The 23794-nt window shown below is 41.1% G+C and overlaps 1 long non-coding RNA gene across 1 annotated transcript in view; it reads right to left on the minus strand.

Annotated features, from left to right (window-relative positions):
• Positions 1-6131: 6131 nt before the first annotated feature.
• LOC126065411 (uncharacterized) overlaps positions 6132-23794 on the minus strand; it is a 267033-nt gene continuing 249370 nt past the window's right edge. Inside the window, exons 7-8 of the long non-coding RNA XR_007514856.1 lie at positions 11960-12114; positions 6132-6284 (exon numbers count right to left, since the gene is read on the minus strand). This is a non-coding gene — a long non-coding RNA (uncharacterized LOC126065411). The remainder of the gene's footprint in view (positions 6285-11959; positions 12115-23794) is intronic.

The following is a 23794-nucleotide window of genomic DNA, read 5'->3' on the forward strand; positions in this document are numbered from 1 at the left end:
CCAGAAGAACTAGTTGGTGCCTGGCCACAACCGATGACTGCCCTGTCAGGGAGCACAACAGAGAACTCCTGAGGGAGCAGGAGATCAGTGGGATGCAGACCCCAAATTCTCATAAAAAGACCATACTTACGACTAGAGGAATCCTGGCGGCAATGCTCCCCAGACCTTCTGTTGGCCCAGGACAGGAACCATCCCCGAAGACAACTCATCAGACATGAAAGGGACTGGTCAGCGGGGGGGGGGGGGGGGGGGGGGGGGAGAGATGCTGATGAAGAGTGAGCTAATTAAATCAGGTGGACACTTGAAAAAAAAAAAAAAAAACCATACCTCGACAAATTTGAAAACCTAGAGGATATGGACAAATTTCAAGTACTACTCAAACTATTTCAGAACATAGAAAAGGAAAGGATACTTCTGAATTCATTCTATGAAGCCAACATAACCCTGATACCAAAAAAAAAAAACCCCAAAATTACAGAACCGTATCGCTCATGAATATAAATGCAAAAATTCCCAACAAAATTCTAGCCAAAAGAATTCAGCATCATATCAAAAAATAATATACCACGACCAAGTGGGATTCATACCAGGTATGCAAGGATGGTTCAACATTAGAAAATCAATTGACATAATCTACCACATAAATAAAAGAATCACATGATCATCTCAACACAAAAAGTCATTCAACAAAATCCAACACCCGTGCCTGATAAAAACTCTCAATAAAATAGGTATAGAAGGGAAAATCCTCAACATAATAAAGGGCATCTATACAAAACCAAACCAAGAAACCCTGGTGGCGTAGTGGTTAAGTGCTACGGCTGCTAACCAAATGGTCAGCAGTTCAAATCCACCAGGCGCTCCTTGGAAACTCTATGGGGCAGTTCTACTCTGTCCTATAGGGTCGCTGTGAATTGGAATCAACTCAACGGCACTGGGTTTGGTTTTTTTTTGGTTATACAAAACCAACATCTAACATCATTCCTAATGGAAAGGGGCTGAAAACATTCCTCTGGAAAACAGGAACAGGACAAAGATGCCCTTTTTTACCACTCCTATTTAACATTGTTCTGGAAGTCCTAGCTAGACAAGGTAAGAAAAAGAAATAAAGGGCATCCAAATTGGTAATGAAGAAGTAAAACTGTCCCTGTTTACCGATGATATGATATGCCACATGTTGTTGTTAGGTGCCATTGAGTTGATCCCTACTCAAAGCGATCCCTACCTACCACAGAATGAAACATTCCCTGGTCCTGAGCCATTCCCACAATCCTTGTTATGTTAAGCCCATTGTTGCAGCCACTGGGTCAATTCATCTCACTGAGGTTCTTCCTCTTTTTTACAGACCCCCTACTTTACCAAGCATTATGTCCTTCTCCAGGGACTGATCCTTCTTGACAACACATCCAAAGTATGTGAGACATACTGGTTGTACCTTTTCCAAGACAGACTTGTTCATGCTTTTGGCAGTCCATTGTATATTCAATATTCTTCACCAACACCACAATTCAAAGGTATGAATCCTTCTTCGGTCTTCATTATTCATCATCCAGCTTTCACATGCATAGGAGGTGACTGAAAACACCACGGCTTAGGTCAGGCTCACCATAGTCTTCAAGGTGATATCTGTGCTTTTTAACATTTAAAAAGGTCTTCTGCAACAGATTTGCTCAGTGCAATGCGTCTTTTGATTTCCTGACTGCTGCTTCCATGGCTGTTGATTGTGAATCCAAGAAAATAAAATCCTTGACAACTTCAATCTTTTCCCCATTTATCATGATGTTGCTTACTGGTCCAGCTGTAAGGATTTTTGTTTTCTTTACACTGAGGTGTAATCCATAGTGAAGACTGTGGTCTTTGATCTTCATCAGTTAAGTGCTTCAAGTCCTCTTCACTTTCAGCAAGCAAGGTTGTGTCATCTGCGTATTGCAGGTTGTTAATGAGTCTTCCTCCAATGCTGACATCCTATTCTTCTTCATATAGTCCAGCTTCTCAGATTATTTGCCCAGCATATAGATCGAATAAGTATGGTAAAAGGATAGAACCCCGATGCGCACCTTTCTTGACTTTAAACCACACAGTATCCTCTTGTTCTTTTTGAATGACTGCCCCTTGATCTATGTACAGGCTCATCATGCACACAATTAAGTGTTCTGGAATTCCCATTCTTTGCAATGTTATCCATAATTTGTTATGATCCACACAGTCAAATGCCTTTGCATAGTCAATAAAACACAGGTAAACATCTTTCTGGTATTCTCTGCTTTTAGCCAGGATCCATCTGACATCAGCAATGATATCCCTGGTTCCACGTCCTCTTCTGAATCCAACCTGAATTTCTGGCAGTTCCCTGTCAATATACTGCTGCAGCTGCTTTTGAATGATCTTCCCCAAAATTTTACTTGCATGTGATATTAATGACATTGATAATTTCCACATTTGGTTGGATCACCTTTCTTGGGAATACACATAAGTACAGGTCTCTTCCAGTCGGTTGGCCAGGTAGCCATCTTCCAGATTTCTTGGCATAGATGACTGAGTACATCCAGCACTTCATCTGTATGTTGAAACATCTCAATTGGTATTCCGTCAATTCCTGTTTTTTGCCAATGCCTTCAGCGCAGCTTGGAATTCTTCCTTCAGTACCATTAGTTCTTGCTCATATTGTACCTCCAGAAATGGTTGAACGTCAATCAATTCTTTTTGATATAATGACTGTGTGTATTCCCTCCATCTTCTTTTGATGCTTCCTGAGTTCTTTAATATTTTCTCCATAGAATCCTTCAGTATTGCAACTCGAGGCTTGGATTCATTCTTCAGTTCTTTCAGCTTGAAAAATGTTGAGCGTCTTCTTTCCTTTTGGTTTTTCATCTCCAGGTCTTTGCATATGTCACTACAATACTTTGACTTCTTGAGCTGCCCTTTGAAACCTTCTTTTCAACTCTTTTACTTCATTATTTCTTCCTTTTGCTTTAGCTACTCGACATTCAAGAGCAAGTTTCAGAGTCTTTTCTGTCATCCATTTTGGTCTTTTTCTTTCCTGTCTTTTTAATGACCTCTTGCTTTCTTCATGTGTGATGTCCCTGATGTCATTCCACAACTCGTCTGGTCCTTGGTCATTAGTGTTCAATGCATCAAATCTATTCCTGAGATGGTGTCTCAATTCAAGTGAGATATATTCAAGGTTATACTTTGGCTCTGGTGGACTTGTTCTAATTTTCTTCAGTTTAAACTTGAACTTGCTTATGAGCAATTGATGGTCTGTTCCATAGTCCTGGCCTTGTTCTGACTGATGATGCTGAGCTTTTCTGTCATCTCTTCCCACACATGTACTTGATTTGACTCCTGTGTATTCCATCTGATGAGGTCCACGTGTATAGCTGCCGTTTATGTTGGTGAAAAAAAGGTATTTGCAATGAAGAAGTCATTGGTCTTGCAAAATTCTATCATGTGATCTCCGGCATCATTTCTATCACCAAGGCCATATTTTCCAACTACTGATCCTTTTTCTTTGTTTTCAACTTTTGCATTCGAATCTCCAGTAATTGTCAATGCATCCTGATTGCATGCTTGATCAATTTCAGACTGCAGAAGTTGGTAAAAATCTTAAATTTTTTCATCTTTGGCCTTAGTAGGTGGTGTGTAAATTTGAATAATAGTCGTATTAACTGGTCTTTCTTGTAGGCGTATGGATGTTATCCTATCGACAGTGTTGTACTTCAGGATAGATCTTGAAATGTTCTTTTTGACGATGAATGCAACACCATTCCTCTTACAGTAGTCATTCCCAGCATAGTAGACCACATGATTGTCTGATTCAAAATGGCCAATACCAGTCCATTTCAGCTCACTAATGCCTAGGATATCAGCCTTCATTTTTGATGATTTCCAATTTGATGACATTTCATTTTTGATGACTTCCAATTTTCCTAGATTCATACTTCATACATTCCACAGTCTGATTATTAATGATGTTTGCAGCTGTTTCTCCTCATTCTGAGTTGTGTAACATCAACAAATGAACGTCCTGGAAGCTTGACTCCATCCAGGTCATTAAGGTAGACTCTACTTTGAGGAGGCAGCTCTTCCCCAGTTGTCTTTTGAGTGTCTTCTAAAACTGAGGGGCTCACCATCCGGCACTATACCAAACAATGTTCCATTGCTATTCATAAGATTTTCACTCCCTAAATCTTTTCAGAAGTCGACTGCTGGGTCCTTTTTCCTTGTCTGTTTTAGTCTGGAAGGACAGGTGAAACCAGTCCACCATGGGTGACCCTGCTGTTATTTGAATTCTGGCAGCATAGCTTCCAGCATCACAGCAACATGCAAACCCTCATAGTACGACAAACTGACAGACACTTGGGGAATACTATATATAGAAAACCAAAAAAACTCCACAAGAAAACTACTGGAATTAATACAAAGATTCAACAACAGTCTAGCACGCTACAAGATTTTGGCTATGACAAATCTGACAAAGGTCTAATCTCTAAAATCTGTAGGAAAATCCTGTACCTCTACAACAAAAAGATAAATAATCCAATTAAAAATGGGCAAAGGAAATGAACAGATACTTCACCAAGAAGACATTCAAGCAGCTAACAGACGCATGAGGAAATGCTCTTGATCACTAGCCATTAGAGAAATGCAAATCAAAACCACAGTGAGATACCATCTCATCCTGGTATTACTGGCACAAATCAATAAAACAGAAAACAACAAATGTTGGAGAGGCTGTGGGGAGACTGGAGCTCTTACGCACTCCTGGTGGGAATGCAAAATGGTACAAACATTTTGGAAAATGATATGGCACTTCCTTAGAAAGCTAGAAATAGAAATACCACATGATCCTGCAATCCCACTCCTAGGAATATACCCTATAGAAATAAGAGCCATTGTACTAATAGACATATGCATACCCATGGTCATTGCAGCATTGTTCACAATAGCAAAAAGATGGAAACAACCTAGATGCCCATCAGCAGATGAGCGAATAAACAAACTATGGTACCTACACACAATGGAATACTACGCAACAATAAAGAACAATGATGGATCTGCAACGCATCGCACAACATGGATGAATCTGGATGGCATTACGCTGAGTAAAATAAGTCAATCACAAAAGGTCAAACATTGTATGAAACCACCAATATAAAAACTCATGAAAAGGTTTACAGAGAAAAAGAAACAATCTTTGATGGTTATGAGGGAGGGAAGGGGTGGGGATGTAAAAACACTAGATGACAATAGGTAAGTGGTAACTTTGGTGAAAGGTAAGACAGTACACGATACTGGGGAAGCCAGTACAACTTGTACAAGGCAAGGTCATGGAAGCTCCACAGACACGTACAAACTCCCTAAGGGACCGAATCACTGGACTGAGGGCTATGGGGCACATGGTCTCAGGGAATATCTAGCTCAATTGGCATAACAGAGTTCATAAAGAAAATTCTACATTCTACTTTGGTGAGTAGTGCCTGGGGTCTTAAAAGCCTGTGAGTGACCATCTAGGACACTCCACTGCTCTCACCCCTTCGGGAGCAATGAGGAAAACTAAAGACACAAGGGAAAGATTAGTCCAAAAGGCTAATGGACCACAACTACCACAGTCTCCACCAGACTGAGTCCAGCATTACTAGACAGTGCCTGGCTACCACCACTGACTGCTCTGACAGGAATCACAATAGAGGGTCCAGGACAGAGTTGGAGAAAAATGTAGAACAAAATTCTAACTCACAAAAAAAGACCACGCTTACTGGCCTGACAGAGACTGGAGAAACCCTGAGAGTATGGCCTCCAGACAGCCTTTTAGCTCAGTACTAAAGTCACTCTTGAAGTTCATTCTTCAGCCAAAGATTAGACAGGCCCATAAAACAAAACAAGACTAAAGGTGCACACCAGCCAGGGGCAAGGATTAGAAGGCAGGAGGGGGCTGGAAAGCTGGTGATTGGGAACCCAAGTTTGAGAAGGGGGAGCATTGACATGTTGTAGGGTTGGTAACCAATGTTACAAAACAATATATATACTAATTGTTTATGAGAAGCTAGTTTATTTTTTTTTTCTGTAAACCTTCATCTAAAGTATAATAATAAAAAATTAAAAATAAGAAAAGAAATGTCTCTGGGAAAACAAAAACAAAGTACAATAATAAAAAAAGAAGAAAGCTTAAAATTACATACCTTCTCAAACCTTCTTTGAACAGTTATAGGAACTGAACATCTTCCATGAAGACAGACTCTACTTCCAGTAATGGCCAAGGAGCTCTTCACAGGTGAACCCTTCTGCAAATAACAATTAAAAACCCCAGACAAAATATTTTAAAACCACTACTTGAAAACATCAGAGAGCAAATAAAAGCAGGTCGACACTGGAGAGGAGTTGAAATCTAGAAGAAAATGGCATTGGTTAAGTTTTCTGGTTTTTTGTTTGTTTTACAGCTTTTCATCTGAGGGCAGCTCTGGTCTATGCTCTGTAGGACATCCCATTGCCATCAAGTCAATTTCAGCTCATAGCAACTCTATAGGATAGAGCAGAGCTGCCCCACAGGATTTCCAAAACCATAAATCTTTATGGAAGCAGACTGTCACATTTTTCTCCCATGGAGTGGCTGGTGGGTTCGAACCACTGACTTTTCAGTTAGCAGACAAGTGCTTAACCACTGCCCCACAAGGACTTTGCTTCTGCAGGGCATAGAAACCCATAATAATACTGCTTGAAGTACTAGGGGGCAGAGTTCAGGGCAACCACAGTGGCTGGAAAGTAAGGGAGAAATTCCAGAAAGAACAGAATCAGAGAGAAACAGCCCCAAAATCTGTTTATAAACTACTCAACCCTGACTGATCCCTGAATCATCCAAGTGTGGATCAGCCTCCCAGAAGCTCAACTAAAGCTAAAGAACTGAGCTGATATTTCAGAGTTTTGGTCTCCCTGCTTTAAAAAAAAAATCAGTATCGTATGTAAGAACATAACAGATAAGCAATACAATAAAAAATTACTAGACATACAAAGAAACAAGAAAATGTGATCCATACACAGGAGAAAAGGCAATCAAGAGAGACTAATCTTGAGATAACTCAGATGCTGAAATTAGCAGACAAGGATTTTTTTTTTTTTTTTTTTTTTTTTTTTTTTTTCAAGTGTACACCTGATATAATTAGCTCACTCTTCATCAGCGTCTCTCTCCCACCCGCTGACCAGTCCCTTTCATGTCTGATGAGTTGTCTTCAGGGATGGTTCCTGTCCTGTGTCAACAGAAGGTCTGGAGAGCATGACCGCCGGGATTCCTCCAGTCTCAGTCAGACCATTAAGTTTGGTCTTCTTATGAGAATTTGGGGTCTGCATCCCACTGCTCTCCTGCTCCCTCAGGGGTCCTCTGCTGAGCTCCCTGTCAGGGCAGTCATCGATTGTGGCCGGGCACCAACTAGTTCTTCTGGTCTCAGGATGATGTAGGTCTCTGGTTCATGTGGCCCTTTCTGTCTCTTGGGCTCTTAGTTGTCATGTGGGCTTGGTGTTCTTCATTTTCCTTTGCTCCAGGTGGGTTGAGACCAATTGCTGCATCTTAGATGGCTGCTTGTTAGCATTTAAGACCCCAGACGCCACATTTCAAAGTGGGATGCAGAATGATTTCATAATAGAATTATTTTGCCAATTGACTTAGAAGTCCCCGCAAACCATGTTCCCCAGACCCCAGCGCTTGCTCCGCTGAGCTTTGAAGCATTCATTTTATCCCGGAAACTTCTTTGCTTTTGGTCCAGTCCAATTGAGCTGACCTTCCATGTATTGAGTGTTGTCTTTCCCTTCACCTAAAGCAGTTCTTATCTACTGATTAATCAATAAAAAAACCCTCTCCCGCCCTCCCTCCCTCCCCCCCTCGTAACCACAAAAGTATGTGTTCTTCTCAGGTTTACTATTTCTCAAGATCTTATAATAGTGGTCTTATACAATATTTGTCCTTTTGCCTCTGACTCATTTCGCTCAGCATAATGCCTTCCAGGTTCCTCCATGTTATGAAATGTTTCAGAGATTCGTCACTGTTCTTTATCGATGCGTAGTATTCCATTGTGTGAATATACCACAATTTATTTACCCATTCATCTGTTGATGGACATCTTGGTTGCTTCCAACTTTTTGCTATTGTAAACAGAGCTGCAATAAACATGGGTGTGCATATATCTGTTTGTATGAAGGCTCTTGTATCTCTAGGGTATATTCCGAGGAGTGGGATTTCTGGGTTGTATGGTAGTTCTATTTCTAACTGTTTAAGATAACGCCAGATAGATTTCCAAAGTGGTTGTACCATTTTACATTCCCACCAGCAGTGTATGAGAGTTCCAATCTCTCCGCAGCCTCTCCAACATTTATTATTTTGTGTTTTTTGGATTAATGCCAGCCTTGCTGGTGTGAGATGGAATCTCATCGTAGTTTTAATTTGCATTTCTCTAATGGCTAATGATCGAGAGCATTTTCTCATGTATCTGTTGGCTGCCTGAATATCTTCTTTAGAGAAATGTGTGTTCATATCCTTTGCCCACTTCTTGATTGGGTTGTTTGTCTTTTTGTGGTTGAGTTTTGACAGAATCATGTAGATTTTAGAGATCAGGCGCTGATCGGAGATGTCATAGCTGAAAATTCTTTCCCAATCTGTAGGTGGTCTTTTTACTCTTTTGGTGAAGTCTTTAGATGAGCATAGGTGTTTGATTTTTAGGAGCTCCCAGTTATCGGGTTTCTCTTCATCATTTTTGGTAATGTTTTGTATTCTGCTTATACCTTGTATTAGGGCTCCTAGGGTTGTCCCAATTTTTTCTTCCATGATCTTTATCGTTTTAGTCTTTATGTTTAGGTCTTTGATCCACTTGGAGTTAGTTTTTGTGCATGGTGTGAGGTATGGGTCCTGTTTCATTTTTTTGCAAATGGATATCCAGTTATGCCAGCACCATTTGTTAAAAAGGCTGTCTTTTCCCCAGTTAATTGACACTGGTCCTTTGTCAAATATCAGCTGCTCATACGTGGATGGATCTATGTCTGGGTTCTCAATTCTGTTCCATTGGTCTATGTGTCTGTTGTTGTACCAATACCAGGCTGTTTTGACTACTGTGGCTGTATAATAGGTTCTGAAGTCAGGTAAGGTGAGGCCTCCCACTTTCTTCTTCTTTTTCAGTAGTGCTTTGCTTATCCGGGGCTTCTTTCCCTTCCATATGAAATTGGTGATTTGTTTCTCTATCCCCTTAAAATATGACATTGGAATTTGGATCGGAAGTGCGTTAAATGTATAGATGGCTTTTGGTAGAATAGACATTTTTACTATGTTAAGTCTTCCTATCCATGAGCAAGGTATGTTTTTCCACTTAAGTATGTCCTTTTGAATTTCTTGTAGTAGAGCTTTGTAGTTTTCTTTGTATAGGTCTTTTACATCCTTGGTAAGATTTATTCCTAAGTATCTTATCTTCTTGGGGGCTACTGTGAATGGTATTGATTTGGTTATTTCCTCTTCGGTGTTCTTTTTGTTGATGTAGAGGAATCCAAGTGATTTTTGTATGTTTATTTTATAACCTGAGACTCTAGCAGACAAGGATTTTAAAGCAGCTGGAGAAGGATCATCCTGCTTGGTAGAGGGTCAGTGAAAAAGAGGAAGACCCTCAACTAGATGGATTGACACAGTGGCTGCAACAATGGGTTCAAACATAACAATGATTGTGAGGATGGCGCAGGACTGGGCAGTGTTTCATTCTGTTGTACACAGGGTCACTATGAGTCAGAAGCAACTCGACCGCACCTAACAACGATAGCAATAACGTTATAACTATGGGGGAGATGTGGCAGTCTGCTTCCGTAAAGATTTACAGCCTTGAAAAAACTACGGGGCAGTACTACTCTATCCTAAGGCGTTGCTATGAGTCAGAATTGACTGGAAGGCAACCGGTTTACTGTAACTATGTTCAAGACTTAAAGAAAAACACGTTTCCACAGGGAGAAACAGTAAACTTAAGTCCTATATGTGACATCTATATCTACCTACCTCTTGAGAAAATTTTGAAAATGTTCAAAGCATACAAGAGTTAAAGGAATTTTTACAATTTCCCATTATAATCCTATTTCGCACTTGTTTGCCAACTTTTTATTTGTGTTGAAAACCCTTGTTCTAATCAAAGCAGGACACTTTGACTTCGCTGATCTGATGAAGCCATTTTGAAGGAAACATCAAAATGTAAACAGAATTGTTAACTAGTATAAAGTTGTTAGCAGTCCCTGGTGCAAATGGTTTATATGTTTGGCTGTTAACTGAAAGGTCAGAAGTTCGAGTCCACCCAGAGGCATGTTGGAAGAAAGGCTTGGCAATCTAGTTCCAAAAAAAAAATCATCCATTGGAAACCTTGTGGAGCACAGATCTATTCTGACAAAAAAAAAAAAAAAAACAAGTATGGAGTTATTGTGAGTCAGAATCAATTCAGTATCAACTAGCTATGAAAGGAAAAAAGAGAACTCTGAAATATCACAGAGATAGATGCTACGCCCTTCAGAGCTGAGAGAACAAAGGGAAGAGGTTGGAATTATTAAAACTTAGAAGCTGAGAGGAGGAGGCCCTGTGGAGCTGAAACTCAGACCTCTTAGAAGGGAGCACTGTTCAGCTGGTGCTGGTGAAGAAGCCCAGATGAAGCAGGTTCTGCCAGTGTTAGAAAAACAGCAAACTAAATTCAGCTGCTGCTACAGGAAAGAACTGTTGCTGCCAGGGAGAAGCTGTGATGCTAAAGTGGTATTCTCAGGATCAGGAAACAAACAGGGATCCCAAAGTAAACTAACAGGAAGGAGGAGGCCTCTTCTTCCTCCTCCTGCCTTCCAGTCTCCCTCTAGTGCCTCTATGGGTAGAATCGACATGGAGACAGCTGGCAAGGCAGAAATGGGGTTTGCAGATTCCCAATGCTAGCATCAAAAAGCAGAATATAAAAGGACAGGTTTGGAGCTGAAAGACATTGAGTAAATAGCACACTTCAGAAAAACCAGATCAGCCCCCCAATTCCTTTCAGATCTCAGGGCTGATTCTTAGCTTACTAACATTCCACACTACACAAAATATAGGCGTCATTTGTATAAAAACAAATAGAGCTAAGAAAGGTTTTTAGGTGCAAAGCAATTACTTCTATCAATGTTGACACAAATTTCAAATAAGCCTTGAAGGAGGTTAAAGCTGGGGCTTAGAGCAATTAACTAGGCAATTCCAAAACTAGAAGGGGGCAAGCCTTCTCTAGGATAGCCCCTTTTTGCTTAGTTTTCCACAAACAGAAAAGAAAACAAAGAATTTTAAAAGGGTATAGAAAAAGACCAGAACAATAAAGGAGAAATTAAAGATGGTATTTTCCTATTGAATTCAGAATTTTAACTCTCTTCATTGCCCAAACTTCTAAAGCTCTTCATTACAAAAGTGTTATGGGTTGATTTGTACTCCTCAAAAAGATATGTTCAAGTCCTAACCCTCAATATCTGTGAATGTGACCTTACTTGGAAAGAGAGCCTTTGCAGATGGAATTAGTTAACACAAAGTCATAGTGGATTGGATGGGCCCTAATCCAATGTGACTGGTGTCCTTATAAAAAGAACAGAAGAGAGACAGATGCAGAGGGAAGACAGAGGCAGAGACTGGGGTTATGCTGCCTCAAGCCAAGGAATGCCAAGGATTGCCTGCCTTCTCCAAAAGCTGGGAGAGAGGCATGGAATAGATTCTCCCTCAGAGCCTTCAGAAGCAATCAACCTGCTGACACCTTGATTTTGAACTTCTAGCCTCCAGAACTATGAGAGAATAAATTTCTGTTATTTTAAGCCACCCATTTTGTGGTAAACGAGTTATGGCAACCCTAGGAAACTAATACAGCAAGGAAAGTGAAAATCAATGTATTGGGCTCAGTCAGTGCAGAGGGCTGAATTTCTTACACCAAAATCAGCCAGCCCACAGCTGCTTTCTCACCTTGTCAACTTTATCTTTCAGTGCTTAGTGCCACCTCTTCCATGAAACCTTCTTCATCTGTTCTAGGATGGATCAGTGGCATCACTATGGTTGGTGTCACCCAGTGCGATAACTCATGGTTTAACCCCGGCATGCTAATCACCACAGTATTGTAGCTGAAACACCAGAAAAATAGACAAAATCAGACTGTAAAAACAGTGGCAACAAGGAAAAAAATAGCATGTGTTTGTAGTGTGCAGATGAAACCATGTGATTTGAAGTGTCATTATAATTGGGTAATAATGACAGCTCCGACCAGAGGGCATTATAAGGTTTAAAAAGTAAATTAACATAGAGCTTTAGCCTTGTAGATATATTGATACATGTAAGCTAGGCTTATGAAAATTTTTTTGCTGTCATTTTGACGAACTACAGGAATATTTTTATAAAAATAATAAATTTCTGCTGAAACACTGGGCAAAAATTTTATAGTCATTTTGTGTCACCCCCTCTCACAGTGTCACCTGGTGCAGTCCACAAACCTTGTATCCCTATAGTGATGCCACTGGGATGGATTCCCTCATAGAACCATCTTGAACACCCATCTCTTTGTACTCAGTTGAATTGTATTTACTCATTAACTCAACAACTTGGTTATATACAAAACATGCTCTAATTGTTTCAAAATTAAACCCAAAAACCAAACCCAGTGCCGTCCAGTCAATTCCGACCCTATAGGCTAGAGTAGAACTGCCCCATAGAGTTTCCAAGGAGTGCCTGGAGGATTCAAACTGCCGACCTTTTGGTTAGCAGCCGTAGCACTTAACCACTACACCACCAGGGTTTCCACTAGCACAGTAGCAGGAACAAAACTAATTAAACTAAATTAAATTTAGTGAAAAAAATGGTAGAGATGTGGTTTTGACGAGGTCACATACTAATGTGGCTTTAAAGTGTGGGCAGCAATTCTGGCTCTTTCTCTACAGCTGCTATATATTCTCTTCAAGCTTCTTCATTTGTAAAAATGGGATAAAATATTTCCCCAGAGGTTTATGATCAGGATTAAGTAAATTAACATAACTAAAGTGCCTAGTGGAGCCCTGGTGGCACAGTGGTTAAGAGCTCAGCTGCTAATCAAAAAGTTGGCAGTTCGAATCTACCAGCCTCTCCTTGGAAACCCTATGGGGCAGTTCTACTTCGTCCTATAGGGTCCCTGTGAGTCAGAATCGACTATACGGCAACAGGCTTAAAGTGCCTAGCACGCAGTATGCACTAAGATTTTTCCTCCTTCCTAGTAGAAAACAACATATTTCATGTTCTGATAGAAAGTTAACCCTTATATTGCAGTATTGAATCCAGAATAAACAGGACACTTTGGCTTGGATTTTGAGTATTCACACAGATATTCCCATTCACACTTGTCCCCTGCTCCAAACAAAACCCGTCTTCATGTGAATTGTTCTGAAAGTGAGATGTATTTATTCTAATTCTTGATGTTTGAGGGTAATCAATACATGCTTACATCATAGCAGGGTGTCTGGTGCAAGTATGGCAAGAACCTGTGTTTGGTTAATCAGAAGAATGCCCCTTTCAGCAGAGAGGTTAGTGTAAGCTACAAGGGACCAGGAACCACAGGGGGTTAAGTGGATTATGCAAAAATCTGGATTTAACTCAGTGTTCTTCCTTAGCTCAGTGCAATTCTATATCCAGTCTGGCAGGCTTAGCTCTGTAAATCTCAGATTTGCTTTGTCCTGTTCTGTCTCACTAGATCTGGCTGCCATGTCCTTCGTCTGCCTCAGATAAGGACACTAGGCTATTTTCACCATGCTATGTTTTTTTATGGATTGAATTGTGTCCCCCCAAAATACGTATCAACTTGGCTAGGCCATGATCCCCAGTATTGTGTGATTGTCCACCATTTTGTCATCTGATATGATTTTCCTATGTGTTGTAAATCCTGCCTCTATGATGCTAATGAGGCAGGATTAGAGGAGGTTATGTTAATGTGGCAGGACTCAATCTACAAGATTAGGTTGTGTCTTAAGTCAATCTCTCCTGAGATATAAAAGAAAGAAGCAAGCAGAGAGATAGGGGGACCTCATACCACCAAGAAAATAATGCCAGGAGCAAAGTGCATCCTTTGGGCCCAGAGTCCCTGTGCTGAGATGCTCCTGGACCAACAGAAAGAGAAAGACTTCCCCTAGAGCTGGCACCCAGAATTTGGACTTCTAGCCTCCTGGACTATGAGAGAATAAATCTGTTTGTTAAAGCCATGCACTTGTGGTATTTCTGTTATAGAAGCACTAGATAACTAAGACACACCACTACAAGAAGCCAGCAATTTTGCATCCACAGATCCAACCATGGATCAAAAATATTCGGAGCAGGGGTGGGGGGCAGTTCCAAAAAGCAAAACTTGAATTTGTTGCACGCTGAGCATTTACTGAATGCACACAAATGAAGTGATGTGCAGGCATATCCTGCTGTAGCCTCCCACCATGTCACAGATCTTCCTCAGTCTCTCTCCAGCACTCATTGTTTGAGCATTGTTTGCCTCGCATCTAGTTCCTTCACTACTTGTGTGCACCCTTTGTTTCTGTGAAAAAATAGCTCCTAAAAAGCAATGAAGTGGTCAAAGTGATCCCTCAAAGGCTAAGCATGAGGAGTTGAGGAGAGCGAGAAGATGGAGTCAGGCTAGTAAGGGATGGTTGGCTAGCTATGTAAAGCACTACAACTTCAAGAACTTCAAGATCATGGGAGAACCAGCATCAGCTGATGCCCAGAAGAGCTCAAGAGACTCACAAAAGAGAAAGGCTACCTTCCAAAGCAAGTCTTCAATTGTGATTAAACATACATTTATATAGCATTACCTTGTATTACGTATTATAAGTAATCTAAAGATGATTTAAAGTATATGGGAGGATATACAGAGGTTACATGCAAATACTACATCATTTTATATAAGGGACTTGAACATCCTCAGGTTCTGGTATCTGCAGGGGTCCTGGAACCAATCTCCCTCAGATACCAGGGGACAGCTGTGTATGTATATAGATAGATCTGTGTGTGTATATATATACATATATACGTATATACATATATAAAACCCAAAACCAATCCCCTTCCTATCTAGTCAATTTCAACTCATACAGACCTTATATAACAGAGCAAACTACCCCATAGGGTTTCCAAGGAGTAGCTGGTAGATTCGAACGGTCGACCTTTGGTTAGCAGCCATAGCTCTTAACAACTGCGCCACCAGGGCTCCATATACATATGTATATGTAGTGATATTTAAAGGGGTAGTAATATTGGGGGCAAACCTCTGAGTAGCTGTGAGGTTAAGAAGCATTATGCTGAAAAGTACAATGAAAAAGCAGAAGTAGGTAGGAGTGAGGTCTGGGTGAGTGGGGAGAAACAGGGAAGGCCGGGGCTAGGTGTCTGTGGCATCGGGCTGTAAAATTTTCAGGAATGAAAAGACCACTGGTCACCTGAAGAATCAATCACAGCCACATGCAGCCTTGTCCACATTTTTATTCCTCTTTGCAGCTTCAGGGCAAGGCCAGGCCTGAGCCCCAGGAGTCCAGTCAGAATCCAAAGGATTTCCCTTTTAAGTCTGCAGAATGTGGGGCCTGTCACGTTGAGGCTGTGTTGTTTTCTCCCAACTGTCCAAAGACAACCTTGATGGCAACAAGTCCCAGCTGAGTCTGTGCAGCTTTGACTTAATGGCATGGCATCCACGCAGGATCCAGAGACAACCCTGCCTGTACCGAGCTATCTCATTCACATACCTCCTTACAGCCCTTTTTTAGAAAACGGTCTCCCCCTCATTCCTTGCATTCCCCACCATAGGAAAAGCAATCCTCTAACAGAAGCAAGAATTCCTAAATCCCTCCCACTAGGTTTCACAGGAGAGATTTCCAATCAGATGACTCAAGCTGGCAAAACTTTCTGTCCAGCTCTCATGGGTTATTCAGATCCTGACTGAAAGTGAAGGACATTTGCACTGCAGACAACTGAGGAAAAGTGTGCGTAGAAATGGAACACAGGCTTCCCTCTGACCCTGTAGGTAAGCTTCAAATTGTCTGCCATTTCACAGTTTGAATAAGGGCCAGAGGTCTGAAAGACCTTGTAATGGCTGGGGAGAAGAACCATGGTTCGTGACTGATAGGGTAGAAGTGGTGACAGCAGGACTCCCAACAGACACCTGAACAAAACCCTGAGCTTGATTCAAAATGGCTTCCAACCCCTGAGGCATCTTTATTTCTACTTCAGCTTCCAATTATACAGAGCAGCAGGGCCATCCATTCAACCCAGACTAATTTAACACCATGCCACATTTTTTTTGGCACGGGGCGGGGGGGGGGGGGGTTAAGTTTTATTGAGGCACGAATCATAAACATTCAGCTCTATTAGAAATTTTCACAAAATGACCATACCCATGGCCCAGCATTCAGATTGAGACAGAACATGATCAGTACCCAGAGGTCTCCTCGTGCCCCTTTCAGCCACTGCCTCCTCAGCTATAAAATGACTCTGACTTCTAACCATGAGGATTTGTTAGGCCTGCTTTTGAACTTATATAAAAGATAAAAAATCAAACAATTTATACTCTTTCATGGATTTTTTAAAAAACTCAATATTACGTTTGTGAGATTCATACATGCTGTATGTAATTGTAGTTTGCTCATCGTTTTCATTGTTATAAAATATTCTGTTGCTTAAATATACACAATTTATATACCCATTCTACTGAAGATGAACATTTGGGCTGGGCTGGTTTTGGACCACATACATGGTGCTGCCATGAACATTCTTGTACATCCCAAAACCAAACCCATTGCCATAGAGTCAATTCCGACTCACCACAACCCTATAGGACAGAGTAGAACTGCTTCATAGGTTTCCAAGGCTGTAAAACTTTATGGAAGCAGACGGCCACATCTTTGGCTGGCGGGTTCAAACTGCTGAACTTCGGTTAGCAGCCAAACTTTAACCATTGTGCCACCAGGGCTTCTATTCTTGGACACGCCAGATCATATTTTAAAAGTCTGATGCAGGACTGTCCAGTCATTGCTCTGACTCTCTTTACTAGGAAGAGTCATATCATACTTGAAGTTGCGATTTCCTATTTTTATTTTATTTGGGATCTACTTCCTACCAAAACAATGCATGGCATAGATTATTTTTTATACAAACCAATTTGTTCTGAGGACATGGCAATGTGTTTAGTTGTTGTTGTTAGGTGTCTCTGAGTTGAACTCAACTCATAGTGACCCTGTTTGACAGAGTAGAACTACCCCATAGTATTTTCTATGCTGTAATCTGTATGGGAGCAGATTCACCAGGTCTTTCTCCTGCGGAGCTGATGGGTATGTTCAAACTACCAACTTTTCGGTTAGCAGTCCAGTGGTTACTGGCAAAGTATCTAGGGAGCCTGGAAACTGGGACTGGGAATCAGAATTCTTTTCATTTCTTGTAGCAACTGGAGAAGGAGCTCTGGTGGCACAATGGTTAAGTACTTGGCTACTAACCAAAAAGTTGGTGGTCTGAACCCACCAGCAGCTCTGTGGGAGAAAAGACCTGGCAATCTGCTCACATACAGATTACAGCACTGGATAACACACAGCAACAGAAGATTCTGGTTCCTTCTGTTTTGTGTCACTTTTCATTGACACTTTTCTAACTGAGGTTTAACTTTCATACAATAAAATGCACAGTGTGAGTTTTGGCACATGTATACACCTGTGTTATCCATACCCAAATCAAGACACTGAACATTTTCAATACCTGAGAAAGCTCTGAGCCCTCTGGGTGGACTGGGGTCTGTCTTACAGGGAAGAGCTATGAAATGTGGATTTCACCTTGTGTGGTTCCCTTGTTTCCCCGGTCAAGTGCCCTCCAGTTTCAGCTCATTTTTGGTTGCTCTCCAGTGCCTAGAAACAATTATTTTTTAGTATTTTGTCTAATTCTTTATCTAATTTTTATCAACAGGACTAACAGGGTTAGTCCAACACACATTACTCTGTACTCATGGTTAACCAGAAGGCAAGTTAGCCAGTTTACTGTCATTGTTGTTGTTGTTAGATGCCATCGAGTTGGTTCCAACTCACAGCAACCCTATGTACAATAGAACAAAGCACTGCCCAGTCCTGCCCCATCCTCACAATCATTGTTATGCTCGAGCTCACTGTTGCAGCAACTGTGTCAATCCATCTCTTTGAGGGTCTTCCTCTTTTTCGCTGACTCTCTACCTTACCAAGTACTCAGTCTCCAGGGACTGATCCCTAGTGATAACACATCCAAAGTATATGAGACATAGTCTCACCATCCTTGCTTCTAAGGAGCATTCTGGCTGTACTTCTTCCAAGACAGACTTGTTCATTCTTTTAACAGTCCATGGCATATTCAATACTCCTTGCCAATGCCACAATTCAAAGGCATCAATTCTACGGTCTTCCTTTTTCATCCTCCAAATTTTGCATGCATATGGGGTGGTTGAAAACACCATGGCTTGGTTCTGGCACACCTTAGTCTTCAAGGTGACATCTTTGCTTTTCAACACTTTAAATACGTCTTTTGCAACAGATTTGCTCAATGCAATGCGTCTTTTGATTTCTTGACTGCTGTTTCCATGGGTGTTGATTGTGGATCCAAGTAAAATGAAATCCTTCACAATGTCAATCTTTTCTCCATTTATCATGATGTTCCTTATGGGTCTAGTTGTGAGGATTTTTGTTTCCTTTATGTTGAGGTGTAATCCATGCTGAAGGCTGTGGTTTTTGAACTTCATCAGTAAATTTTTCAAGTCCTCTTCACTTTCAGCAAGCAATGTTGTGTCATCTGCATATCACAAGTTGTTCATGAGTCTTCCCCCAATACTGATGCCATGTTCTTCTTCATATAGTCCAACTTCTCGGATTATTTGCTCAGCATACAGATTGAATAGGTACAGTGAAAGGATACAACCTTACTGTTGAGAAACTCTAATTTTAGAATGTTCTTTAGGTCAATTAGAAACGATCTTCCTATAGTTTCTATCAATTAGCCCTAATTCTGTCCCCCATATTTATCTGTTCCTTTACCCCTACCTTCTGTATAAATTCCTTCAACTGCAGGAAAGTTCTTTAGCATTTTACTAATCTCTGTATGTCCACAGCACCTTGTCCAGTGCCCTGTACAAAGCAAGTGTTTAAGACAATTGTTCAATTGAATTAAATTGCTTGATAACATTTGCTGTTGTTAGGTGCTATTGAGTAGCCCATTCACAATTCTCACCTTTCTTTATCTTCTCTAAGCAAAATACCATTGCTCCCTTGACCGTTCTTTACAGCAATGGCAAACTTTTTTGTTCTGATACCCCCAGGGTAAACTAATGTTGAAAAAACTCTACACCAGTCACACATCTTAAAGCTGGCATCTAAAATTTCTATAATTAATTTAAATAAAGGCAATGTATGAAATTTCTGCCATATTGTAAATTGTTTAATACTTCAAATTTTTTTTCAAAACTTTAAAACTGCAAATTTAGCTCATACAATTTATAGAAACGTCCCCCATATAACATAATTGGCAAAGCTGTCCTCATTGGTAAATCGATCAACATTAGACTTTCATTCAGATATGACTTTCTGTTATTTGTCATTTCAAATAAATATGCTGATACACATCTCTTAGCACGCATATTATTTTTAAATTCTAAGCTATGTAGCTGGGTGAATGGATGGATGGGTGGATGAATGGGTGGATGAGTGGGTGGATGGACGGACGGACGGATGGATGGGTCGGCGGGTGGGTGGGTCGGTGGGTGGATGAACAGATAGACGGATTGATGGAGACATGAATCCTTACTTGAATTTTCACCTGCATGAAACAAAGCGCCACACCTTCAGTATTTCCTCCCAAAGCTTTCTTTGTTTGCTTTGCTTTCATGTGTCTCTGCCTGAGAAGAGATACATTCCTGAATTGTTGTTTTGCTGGGTGCCCAGAAGCCTTTTATATCCCAAGGTATTAATGTTTCATAGTAAGATCCAGAATGAGCAAGAGGTATGTTTTTCTCTTCTTTTCCAAAGTGAGTGAAAGGAAAAGGAAGGTGGGAAGCTGTGCGTTGAACCAATTTGCTCCACGCTTTCTTTCTAAAATTATACAGAGGAAAAAGTGATTGGTGTTTTAAAGATGTTGAATCACTTTGTTTTCTCTTACTTTTAGGTCAAGCTATGACCCTTGGTTCCACATTTATATCAGATATGAAAGACCTATGAAATGCAGAAGCTAGACAAAGATAGGTTTTCCAATCTCTCAAGATAATAGAGAGTAAGAGATTTCTTGGGTAGGATATTTACTTACCTGGAATTTGAAAAGTCTAAAATGCTCCCTCTGAATTGTCATTCTATTTTGCTTATTTACGCTATACTTTGGTTTTTTTTTTTAAATAGTATTAGTATCAGCACTATCATCAGTTTTTAATTATCTAACAATATTTTGTTCATTACCTGAAGTCAATTTTTAATTCAGATTTTTTCCTGAAATTTAGTGCAACAAACATCTTGGCTTATTTGCCCCCCACAGCTTAACTAGTTTGAACTCATGCAATGCAAACTAATTTTAAAATAAGCAAGGGACTTGAGAGGCAAGTTTTAGCTGCCAAAAATAAAAATAAAAAAACAGTAACATAATGCGTTAAGAGCCAACTGCTATCTTTCTGACATCTGGCACCCTCTGTTCTTCAGAACAGCTGCAAACCTGAAAATACCCCCAAAGGCCTCTGGGACTGAGCAGTGGTTCACTCTGGAAAGATCCAAACCTTGAAGGTTAAGGAAGACATGAGGCAACTAGTTAGTCCCTTAGACAAAAGAGCACATTCAGGAGAGCAGGACCTCAGAAGCCTATAAAAGCCAGCCAGGGAGAACGTCAAGATCCAGCAACCCAGAAAAAGTGAGTGAGAAAAAAACAGAAGAGGGAGCAGAAAAAAAAAAGTAATGAAAAATGAGAAGTGACAAAAACAACAACAAAAAAAAGATGCTAGTGCAAAGCCTAGAAATATTGATGATTCAGGAAGAGACAGACTCCCCAAGAATGAAGAGAAGTGACTTAGGAGAACTAAGATGACAAAACAACGGAAAAGTAACACCGGCCCAAAGAGCAGAGCAGACTGGAGATAGTGTAGGCACACTTGGCCCTAGACAACAAATTCTCTTCATGGCCCAATGTTCCTCAAGCACTGAGCCAACTATAAGCTATAGTGAATTCAACCCAGTTCACTGTTTCAAGAAGTAAAATAATGTCTTCCCTTGCTTTGAATTCATTGTTAAAATGATTAGGCATGCTTTTAAACAGCAAGGAACCTGCTGTAAACATTGCCCTACCTTCCTTGGAGATGGGGTAAACTGGACAATGGGGAAATTTAGTGAACTTGCATTCTTGCCCTGCCAGCTAGTGTACTGGGTAAGAGCACAGATCTGGAGGCTGAGGCTCCTTGGCATTAACCTGCTATAAAGTCTTGGCAACTGTTTAACCTTTCTATGTCCCAATTTCCTTTTCTGAAAAATAGGTTGTTGTAAGAATTATATGGACTAATGGATGAATGACAAAGTAAGATTTTCTTTTCCCTTCATCTACCTTTTCCTTCTGTACCCACCCCTCTACCATAGAGAGGGAGAGGGTGGTAGACACAGTGTCATGGATTGAGCTGTATCCCCCCAAAATATGTGTCAGCTTGGTTAGGCCATGATTCCCAGTATTGTGTGGTTGTCTTCCATTTTGTGATTTTTCTATGTGTTATAAATCGTAATCTCTGCCTGTGGTTAAACAGGGTTAGGGTGAAAGGTAACACCCTTACTAAACTCACATCCCTGATCCAACGTAAAGAAGTTTCCCTGGAGTGTGGACTGTACCACCTTTTTTCTTACAAGGGATAAAAAGAAAGGGAGGCAAGCAGAGAGCTAGGGACCTTACACCACCAAGAAAGCAGTGCCGGGAGCAGAGCGTGTCCTTTGGACCTCAGGTTTCTGTACAGAGAACCTCCTAGTCCAGGGGAAGACTGATGACAGAGCCTACAGGGAAAGCCTTCCCCTGGAGCTGACACCCTGAATTTGGACTTCTAGCCTACTAGATGGTGAGAGAATAAACTTGTTTGTTAAAGCCATCCACTTGTGGTATCTCTGTTTATCAGCACTAGATGACTAACACACAATAAAGAAACTTTAAAAACCCAAAACCAAAACCATTGCCACCGAGTCGATCCTGACTCATAGAGACCCTATAGGATAGAGTACAAGTGCCCTACGGGGTTTCAAGGCTGTAATCTTTACAGAAGCAAACTGTCACATCTTTTTCCCGCCGAGTGGGAAATGCTGACCTTTTGGCTAGTGGTGGAGAGCTTAACATTTTGTGCCAATTGAAGAATCAAATTTAGGATTATTAAAATAACATTCCTTGATTTCACCCCATATGTAGCTGTTTCTTACGTTAAAGCCAGACCCACTTGCCGCTAATCCTTTCTCAGGAGCCTACTTCAGTACCCCTGTGACATCTGCATCACAGAACTCTTTGTGTTTTTTATTTATCTTCCCCTCCTCCACCTTCCTACCTATTTTAAAAAATCAAAATTGTTTTCACAAATCTCCTGAGGTAAGGGATGGAAGCAGAGGAAGTCAAAACTCTAAAAAAAAAAAAAAAAAAAAAAAGCTCTAAGGCTTTATTAAAATATAAATAATTGATGCTCCACATCCCATCCTATTCTAGCACTAAAAGACAGCCAGCCCCTTAGAGGGTCTCCAGAGCTATGCAAATCTGTGTACACAAAGAAGTGCCTCCGAGGGGGATGTCCTGGGGCCAAGGCAGCTAAAGGACTTTCTAATTCCTGCCCAGCAGGCTTCCACTGAGGGTCTACTGGCCACCCTATTTAAAATTGGAACCCGCCACACTCTGACCTCCTATACCCTGCTCTTTTTTTTTTTTTTTTAAGCCACCTTGTACGTTTGTTCTTTATTTTCTCAAGAATGTAAATTCTTACCAAGGCAAAGATTTTATTTTGTTCACTAGAACGATGCCTGGCACATGTTAGGCACTCAGTAAAAATGGCGTTGAATGGATGAACAAAAACTTCAGAGGAAAAAGCTAGTTTGTATCAATCCTGGAAAGGCCTTGCAGCTCAGAGCAAGGGGTCCGAATGGCAAAACCAACTAAAACCCGGAAAACTAAGGCTCTATTTTTCAGGCAAACTGGAAAGCACCGGGGGAGGGAGGGGGCTCCGCCCTTCTCCCCGGCGGGGGAGGCTGAGGCATTATCCTTGAGGGCGATGCCCCTTCCGATTTCTGGATATTGGCTTTGTGTTTTTCGGTTTTCTTATCCCCATTCTTTTGACAGCTCTATCCCTGGATGGCACAGTGGTTAAAAGAGTTCGGCTGCTAATCAAAAGTTTGTCAGTTCAAATCTACCAGCCGCTCCTTCGAAACCCTTCGGGACAGTTCTACTCTGTCCTGTTAGGTCGCTATGAGTCGGAATCGACTCGATAGCAACGGGTTTTTATTCCTCGGTTTTATAGTGTGTACTTGCTTATTTGACATCGTGGCTACTGTGAATAAATAAACTGCCAAAGGGCCAAATACATCCCCCCCCAACCCCCCGACCCATCAGCAACAATAGCAAGAACCGAACAGAGATTCGGTAAATAGAAAACGCAAAAACGTAATGAAACTGGGATTTGAAAGCGTCACCTTCGGGAACAAGATCGTGTTCTCAAGAGGTAGATTGCGAGAGCCCAGGCGGGCGCGCTGCTTGTCAGGTGTACCCCGCGCCTCCACCTGCTGGTGACTGTGCGGGGCAGGGTGAGGCGCGGGCTGGCGGGAGGCCGGG

This window comes from Elephas maximus, chromosome 2, assembly GCF_024166365.1.
Source record: "Elephas maximus indicus isolate mEleMax1 chromosome 2, mEleMax1 primary haplotype, whole genome shotgun sequence".
NCBI classification, from domain to species: Eukaryota; Metazoa; Chordata; class Mammalia; order Proboscidea; family Elephantidae; genus Elephas; species Elephas maximus.